Source organism: Ambystoma mexicanum, chromosome 11 (genome assembly GCF_040938575.1).
Source record: "Ambystoma mexicanum isolate Mex_15411 chromosome 11, UKY_AmexF1_1, whole genome shotgun sequence".
In the NCBI taxonomy this organism is placed as follows: domain Eukaryota; kingdom Metazoa; phylum Chordata; class Amphibia; order Caudata; family Ambystomatidae; genus Ambystoma; species Ambystoma mexicanum.
Genome location: NC_090934.1, coordinates 1230043203 through 1230051648, shown reverse-complemented (window position 1 = coordinate 1230051648; position 8446 = coordinate 1230043203).

The following is an 8446-nucleotide window of genomic DNA, read 5'->3' as shown; positions in this document are numbered from 1 at the left end:
CTGTCACAGGAAGAACGGTTAAATTGCTAGAGAAGGAGGAAGCAGGAGAAGGAACACAACATCATTTCTTTTATTATGCTAGGTGAGGGAGGAGAAGTGTGAGGATGCTAATTCCAAGCCTTCTGTGTGTCTAAAAACACACAACATCACAGGTGGACTTGTTGAGAACAACATCATTCCAACAGGGGTATCCTGGTGCTGTAGACAGACAAACTATGTATGTTGGGTAAAAAAGGGTAAGGGAAGAGTCAGACACCCAAATGTGCACCTTTGGGTGCAACAATGGCTCCTGCTCGGCATAGCACAATTAAGGAAAACAGTTACTTTTATCTGTATCTGGCCAGGGGGTACAGCCTGCAGAGGGGAAGGAAGAGTGGTGATCAAAAAGAATGACACAAAGAGGTGATGGGCATCGGTTCTAGGGCATTGTGCTGAGATCTGTGCTTCTTATATCTGTCCTTATTGAGCAAAGTCACAGAAACTTCTAATTTCAACAACAAAAATATCGCTAGGCAGATCCCTATAACTAAAAAGGTTCTTGGCCTAACAATAAAAGAAAACACTAGCTACAATTTTTACAAGCCCAAATACAAAGATACCCAGGTGGTCTAAAGGGAATTTCCCCAGTCTCCAGCTTGCCCAATCCACCTTTGCTTCCAACATCCTACGATGCTGAAGAGCAGACCAACTATCATCCATGATGCTGCGGCTTCCGGCAGTGGCTATGGAGCCATTCTGCCTCTTCTGCTGCTGCCTAGCTGTCTTTCCAGCTGTCCTGCCAGGTTCCTCTCCTCTTGGAATTGCACTAACCCTCTGTTTCTGAGCTCCTGCGTTGCTGAAGACAATGCCAAGAATGATCCATAATATTCCAGCTTCATGCAGTGGCTATAAAGTAAGTTAGTAAGGCTCCTGTCTGAGCCGTTCACTGCCCTTGCATCCTCTTAAGGCAGGCAAGCCAGCAGCCTCATGGTTCAGCCCCCCAGACCCTGACCACCACCACATGCTGCAGGAGCAGCGTAGCCAACAGCAGCGTAGACACCATCACTGACAAGGTAAGCCCTGAAGGGCTATTTGATACCACTTTTGCAAAAGAAATGAAAATGTGAAACGTTCTTGAAGGAGTTTTTACTTTAATTCAGCCAGCTTGGCTATTTAACAGCATATTTTGTAAAATTGCTCCAACATGTGCGCCTGATCCTTCTGCCGAGGAGCTAATGTATGACCAGGCAGGCCCCTCTGTGATTGGGCAGCAGAACCCTGAAACCCCCAATCCTGTGCGTCGGCAGGCATAAGCCGGCCCCTGTATCAAGGCCCTGAAGTAAGGCTCCTGTCTGAGCCAGTCCAGGCCAAAGAACACAGAGGGCTCCCTCCCTCTGGCCGCCCCTCCGCTCATCATTGCAGTTGTTGCCAACTCAGTCTATCTCCCCTGCACCCCCACGCTGCCTGCAAGTCATCAAGTGAGTGACGGCTGAACTTTTCCACTGCCTCCTCCAATAACAATTCAAACTTTAACTGTGCCTCCCTCATTTTGCCTCTGACCTCACTTTACCTTTATCTTCCCCACTGCATTAAGCACTGTTTTGAGTCTCAAACCTAGTAGTTCCTGCATCCCAGATTGCATTACATTTTGTACCCTGCTCTGACTCTCAAACTTAGGTGTTGTGCTTTTTAACATCCTGCCCCCAGATTGCATTGCATTTTGTACCCTGTTTTGACTCTCAAACTTAGGTGTTCTTTTTCCATTGCATTTTGTACCCTGCTTTGACTCTCAATCTTAGGTGTTGTGCCTTTTAACATCCATTTTAACATCCTGCACCCCAGATTACACTGCATTTTTTGCACCCTGCTTTGACTCTCAAATTTAGGTGCTGTGTTTTTTAACATCCTGCACTACAGATTGCATTGCATTTTGTACCCTGCTTTGACTTTCCTCTGACTAGTGTACCACTCCTGTAACCACCTGACCGCCTTGTGATCTGGGCCAGAATTAGCAGTGCAGCCTCACTCCTCTTTCCTTCAACTATCCTCTGCCACCATCATGGCCCTCACCATCTCTACCTTCTCCAACTACTAAACTGTCACCGACCATCCCCCTCATATAAAATCTGGAACGAAAAAGCACAAAAAAGACATACTGAGAGCCAACCCTGGCCTACCTCTTCTGAACACCTGTGAAGAACTGCTCACCTCTCCTGACTCTAACCCTCCAGCTGTCCTCATCCTACTTGATCTCTCCTCTGCCTTCAACACGGTCAACTATTCAATACTCATAATGACGCTCCATGATACCCTTGGCATCTCGGAGCGGGCCCTGAACTGGCTGACCTCCTTCCTAACTGATAGATCATCCCAAGTTATTTTGGGCACTTTCTTCTCACCTACTTCCTGCTCTACCTGTGGTGTCCCCCAGGGCTCAAACCTCTCCCCCTGGCTCTTCAACACCTACGTTGCTCAGCTGGCACGCCTCATTTTCTCCTTCTCCATCAAATTCCAGTGCTATGCAGATGACACACAACTCTTTTTCAAACTTCCTGCTGACCCTCTTGCATCTTCCATCATCCATGACTGCCTATCTGCCATCCAGTCCTGGTGCACTTCCAACAATCTTTGCCTCAATGCCAGCAAGAACAAGATAATTCCCATTAGGACCCCTCACTTTGGCCATCGCCTATGGACTCGCCCCCGGTGCCTTCATCTGAGATCAGAAGCCTTAGAATCATCTTCGACTCCTCTCTCTCCTTCCTCCTTCACACTCAGGACATTGACAAGAAGTCCCACTTTCAACTCTTCCTTCTGAGTGGAATTCAACCTTTTCTCTCTTTCCCCCAGAAGCTCAATGTTACATGAGTTCTGGTTCTCTCTAGGCTTGACTACTACAATAGCCTTCTCCTGAATCTACCTTCTTCAACTCTGACCCCTCCAGCTAATCCAGAATAGGGCAGCAAGATTTATCCTTGGCCTTAAGCCCAGGGACCGCATCTCTCCTGACCTAAAAACTCTTCACTGGCTCCTGGTTGCTGCACAGATTCAATTCAAATCCCTCTGCATCATTCACAAGGCTGTCTGAGGCCTGGGACCACACTATCTGCAACATTCTCTTACTAAATACTCTTCCCTTAGACCTCTAAGGTCTTCTGGCCCCAACTCTCTGTGTAAAGCATTTTGCTAAACAGAGGCCCTGAGGCCGATCACTTTCTTCAGTTGGCTCCCTCTTATGGAACAGCCTCGCCCTTCCTCTTCATCTTGAGCAGGACTTCCTCAAATTCCGGAAGCTCTGCAAGACTTTCCACTTCACATCCTCCTTCCCCTCTTCCCTCCTCTGCTAATCTCACAGTCATTGTGATTGGTGACCAGGGCCCTTATGTGTCCTTCAGGGTCCTGGACTCCCATGCCCAATTGGCCCAGCCTCTGCCTACCTCGCAGCACTTGCTAATGTGCTGGGGAGCATCCACCAGCCTCCTTCTTGTAGGCTTGTACTATCTACCCAATGCAGCTTCAGGTCACATAGCAATTACCATACTATGCACTGCATCCGCTGCTCATCCACTCCCACGGACATTCCAGCACCTACCCCCACTCCCACTTCCCCTCTTCTTGCTGCACTTGCATGTTCTGAACACTCACCAGGCATAGTAGGTTCGTCCTCCTCTTCACTGTATTTATTGTTTCAATCCCATGTTCCCTCCCTGTTGGCCTGTGTGTGCTTTGAAACAGAATTTTCTTATTGTATAAGTGCCTAACAAATGCACAATCAATAAATAAATATAGAAGGGCTTATGGCTCTTCTACTGCCCACCTCTGCTTCCAGCTATCCTGACAGGTTCTTCCGCTCTTGGTATTGCACTAACACACTGCTTCCAACCTCCTGTGATGCTGAAGATCACGCCAGCTAAAACCCATAAAGTTCCAGCTTCATGCAGTGGCTATAGAAGGGATTTTGCCTCTTCTGCTGCCCACCTCTCCTTCCTGCTGTCTTGCCAGGTTCTTCCCCTCCTGGCATTGCACTAACCCTCAGCTGTTTTCTGATAAATGTACAGATTCATTAAGAAAGAGAGAATTGTGTAATAATCTGGAAATAGCAGCAGATCTTTTACTGAACTGTGGCAAACAAGCTCTTTTTTGTTAGGATCCCAAACTCATTGTAGGAAATGAAGAAAGAACATAGGTAGAGGCAAAGAAGCATTCTGACATTGCACATGTTCGTTTACCATTTCACTGCAATGAAGGGTACTAGACAGTTTTGAATATTTATTTACAGGATGTAGATGCTGCTCCTTTTGTTTTGATCCATTTACAGTGCAAATATGTGTGTTTCTTTTGTCAAGAATATTAAGTATATCGCTGGTAGTGCACCTCCAGTTCTGAGCCACAAAAAACAAGGCATTGTGGTTATGCAAATTAGCTCAAATGCAGCCCTTTTTCTCCAGGAAATTGTCTCTGTCTAAGAGGGCAGTGCTACTTTATACATAGCTTAATCAACCCAAGACAGACATTTGCATGGCTGCCAGGACAACCACATATCAGGTTTCACCTTTATTAGGGATCATCACCTCAGTATAGCCCTGACAGCCCTCTGTCTGTCTTCTTCAAGCTGATAGAATTTATCCATCAGCTATGATTTTTGGATACCGAGGCTTGAGCCTCATTACTTCCATCCTCTCGGGTTGAGTGTGTAGTCGTGGGTTAGGGTTCTTCTTGGTATGTGTGGACTTGTCACAGCAGGGCTGGTTTCACAGGGTCTTCGCCATGGTCTCACTGTGGCCCTGTGGTTGGAGCATTTTGCCATGTTTTCACAACACCAAGAAAGTTATGGTGGGTTTAAAAAGGTTTGAAAAAAAAACCTTTACCTGAAATGTGAAACTAGGATAGTCCATTTGAGCCAAGTCACACATTACACAACTCCACCTAGTAGCCATTGTTGGAAGTTCACCTCCAGTTATGAGCCACAACAGCAAGGGATTGTGGATATGCAAATTAGCTAAAATGCAAGAAAACAACATTATTTTCTGCATACACACACTATTCTCTGATTAGTGATGCCACTTCGAAGACACATTGCTCTGGCTGTGATCAGTGTTTTTGCCCTATGCTGGATGTGTGTGCCCCAGCGAACTGCCGTGGCACACAAATTTACTGAGGTAGAAAAGTTCGACCACCAAAAGTCTGACCCCCATTTATTCACATATGTATAAGTGGGGGGGGGGGTAAAGTTAATAAAAATGTATAGGTCTAAGGTGGGGTTGCTGTGGGGGTCTCCCCCCACATATATATATGCGAAAAATGGGGGGAACAGACTTTTGGTGGTCGGACTTTTCATCTTGGTCATTTCACGCAGATCCTCACTTCACAGCAGCACCCTTTTAATGCAACCATAGTGTTGCAGAAAATGCACGTTGAGGTCGTGCTCAGGCTGTTCTCTTTGTGCAGCAGCGCTACTAAAAAGCTCCCTTCGCCGCTCAGTCACAAATCCTAGGTACATCTGTCCCTGTGCCCACCCCCATCAATTTCAATAGTGGTTGCTCTGCCATTTCCGGTGCTCTTTTTGTTGAATATATGTCCTCCCCTTTCCTCTTCCTGGATCCGCGTGCCTGTGTCCTCATCCTCTCTCTTCCCCTGCCCTATCATAGCTTTCTGTAGCCTCTGCACAAGTCCTTCCTCCATTACAGCTGAGCCCTGCCATGGGGAAGATGGACTTACACAGCCAGCACTGCACTCCAGGCCACCTATAATCAAGACCATATTTTACCACAATCCCATTTAACTGTCATGCATCCTCTCTGTGCTGCCTCTGTCCCCCTGCCCGGTGGCCGAAACTCTGGCATTATGAAGTAAAACCTCCAAAAATGCCTCCAGCATGCAGTAATTAAGAAATGAGACTTCTGCTCATGCACCTGGGTCAGGGATTAGCTCTTCCCTGAAGCGCCTGGATCCTAAAAGTCTTATGTTCTTTTTTTATGTTTAAAATAATGTTCAGCTCAGCTTACAGCTGGCGGCTGGAATCATCCTTTTATCACCAAGGCAGGTACATCAGGGCAGAGCCAGGCTAAGCTTAGCTGATACGCAGAACAAGTGTAGGGCGGGCATCTCACCGATGAGCTTCCCCGGATACAGGGTGAGTACAGCACAGACAGTGCCAGGCCATTCAGAACAAATGCAGCATAGACAGAATCAAATGAAGCTTGCCATGCAGGGCAGGAGCAGCACAGGGCATGCTTCCACACACAGAGTACATGCAGAAAGAGTGAAGCCAAACCAAGCTTACCAATGTAGAGCAAATAGGGCATGGGCAAAGTCAGTCTAATCTCACACGCGGTACGTACAGCACATGCAAAGCCGAGCCATGCTCCTCCGCACAGTAAAAAAGCAGCATGCCTGGGAATGTCAAGCTTACTTGGACTATCAAGCTTACTGGGAATGACAAACAATGCACTTACTGGGACTGTCAACTTCAGAGCTTGCATGCAATAGCTTGCTGGTAATGTCAAGCTTACTGGTAATGGCAAGCTTATCAACATGCCAAATTCAGAGTTTAGGTGCAATATCAAGCTTAGAGGACAAGTCAAGTTTACTGGGTCTAACAAGTTTACTGAGAATGCACCTCCGAGCGTACATGCAATGTCAAGCTCAATCGTAATGTCAAGCGTACTCAGAATATCATATTGAAAGATTAATGGGAATGTAAAACAGAGCTTCCTGTAAATGTCAAGCATACTAAGAATGTCAGAATAGGTGTGTACTGGGCATGTCAATGATAATGAGAATCTCCATCTTGGAACCGACTGGAAATGAAAATCGTATTCGGGATGTCAAACTTTGAGCTTGCTGGGAAAGCCTAGGTGGATTATTACTAGGAATGTCGAACTGCAAGCTTTCTGTGGTGTCAAACTGGGAGCTTACAAGGAATAGCATGCATAATGTCATGAAAAAACTTGGCACTTCATGCCAAGCCATGCATGCAATTGCATGACATGATCTGAAATGTCATGCAATATCATGTGACTAGACATACCATGGCATAGTGTGACATATTAATGCATAGTATAAACTCGTGTTATGACGTAGCATAACATATGGAAAGACACATGATCACATATAACAAATAATATTACTTCATTAATGTCATGATATGGTATCATGAAATGCCACATCAAAGCAATACATATCATGACATGATATGACAAAATGCCATGACATATGACACATCATGAGATGACATATCAAGACATGAGAGAAGGTGATGATCTATCATGGCATGAGATATCATGATGTTCAATTAAATATCATTACAAATCATGATATAACATGACAGAGTGTGACATGATGTATAATTATATAAGAGGCTTCTAACATAGCAGGCTATGCACTATACATCGCATCACATGAAAGTTCATGGCACAACATATGGTGACATGACACAGCCTGACATGATAAATGACAATATAACATAACTTGACAAATGACATGGCATGCTTGTATGTCACGACATACTACAACAGGGCATGACACAGTTCACTTAGCATAACAACACGCAGAATATAACAACATAAAATACCATTCAACAACCAACCATAGTAGAACATGAAATGTGACACTTCATGACATATCATGTCTGTGAAAACTGGGTGTACACTGGAGTTACAAACAATACACAAACAACCCCACGTGTGGGTTTATTGTGGTCCTAGGACCTTTCCACTGAGGTGTGCGAGTTGCAATGATAAGACGTTGCGAAATGATACAGTTCTAGGGTCCTGCTAAAAGTGTTCATTCGACTATTTTGCATAAATTAATTTTGCAAGATTATAATCCTTGAAAAATATTGCTAAACACTCCATGTATTGAATGACTTGAAAGTGTTACTTAACACAACTATTAGGATCTTGAATACATGATTTACGAGGTCCTGTGTGCATTGTCACAACGTTTCAAGTTAGGAGTTCACTCCTCAAGAAAGCTGGCCGAATCTAAGAAGCAGGAAAGAAGAACATTTGCAAAATGGTGTGTTTGATATAGCTACTTCTAATTAACACTAGCATGGGTGCTTCATAACGTGCTGTCTAAGTCTGGCCTTCTGGAGACAGATGCTGTGTACTGGGTGACGATTCTGCGTGTGTACCGGCGTGCAACTTAAATGAAAGTGGTCTTTTTTTGTATATTTATATTTCCTTGAAAACGTGCTTTTTCATACAGGGTGATGTTAGAAATGGAAGACAGACTGCTCACTGGGATGATACTCTTGTGTAAAGATGTGCATTCACTCCGTGGGGGCCCATCTACCAATGAATAAGGCATTGGCTGATCGTATGGGGACATGTTACTTTATTGCTTTCATAACGTAACTCCACTCCATCACAGACACCCGGCTGGAGTTCGTTCCACCATTATTTATTTATGTATTCCTCTCGGAGAAGGGCGCAGGAGCCCTGTCTCCACTTGAGCTCCTGTT